This window comes from Gavialis gangeticus, unplaced genomic scaffold, assembly GCF_001723915.1.
Source record: "Gavialis gangeticus isolate Ggan-Ray unplaced genomic scaffold, GavGan_comp1, whole genome shotgun sequence".
NCBI lineage: Eukaryota > Metazoa > Chordata > Crocodylia > Gavialidae > Gavialis > Gavialis gangeticus.
Genome location: NW_017729030.1, coordinates 28170027 through 28171240, shown reverse-complemented (window position 1 = coordinate 28171240; position 1214 = coordinate 28170027).

Here is a 1214-nt window from a genome sequence, read left to right as displayed (position 1 = left end):
ATAGGTCGGAGCGGAGGGACATGGGCCCTGCGGCACCGCCCTAGATCCCTCCACGACCCTCTCACCCGCGCTCGCTCGCCCGGGGCTTTGTCCCAGCCCGCTGGGGGGCGGGGGGCGGAGGAGTCCCACCCCTTCGACACACCCCCCCCCCCCCCTTCTCACTACTCAGGGAGAGCACAGATCTGTGCATCTGCACACACACCAGCTCCTTGTCAATACTACCAAGACTCAGCGAGATCACAGCTCGTACACACACACTCACCTCTCACTGCTCAATGAGATCACAGGTCCTGTACATCTACACACACACGCGCACACACACCTCGGCCCCGGCCCACAACTAGCACGAGTCAGTGAGATCACAGCTCCTACATGCAGACACACCATTCACACACACACACACACCGCCCTCTTCTCACTACTCAGGGAGAGCACAGCTCTGTACAGCTACACACACCAGCCCCTTCTCACTACTAGGAAGAGTCAGTGAGATCACAGCTCCTACATAACCCGCACGCACACACTGTAGCAGCCAGCAGGGGCAGTGCATTCCCCCTCTCCCATGCGCACACAATAGGGTGCAGGGAGCCCCACCCACACACAGTGGTATTTGTGGAAGGGAAATCCTTCCCCCTCCCCCCTTCATCCTCTCGGTGGCTTTGCTTTATGAGGAGATCCCTCTGGGTATTTCTTGGCCCTCCCACACTTTTTGACAGGTACCCCTGAAATTGCAAGGGGAAGAATCCTATTAGTGTCCTCCCTATTAGTTCCCTGCCCACCAGAAGAAGAAGTGAGGGTAATCCCCAATTGCTCAAAATGTGCATTAACAACAAACCTGTCACTAAAGTGAGAGAGCAGTATGGGAGCTGACACAGTGACTAACCCTCAACTCCGCTCCCCGGGGCGCTGTATATTGCTCACAGGACTAGCCATGTCCCACATTTTGAGTCAGTCGCATGGTTCAGTCCACATTTGGCACTGAAATGCAGCTTGCGCCCACTCCGCCTGTATCAAGCTGTAAAGGTATATTGTCACTCTCACCTGGCATAGGTGCATCTAGGTAAAGAGGTTCCTTTACCTCCCTGCCTTTTCCCAATCCACCAAGGAAAGGCCCTCAAATGGGGCCTAGAACAGGAGGCTTTGTGCCATAATGATAAGGGTCTGCAAACAACAGCCAAAGATGTGACCTAAGTAAAAACAAAAGGATTCAGAAC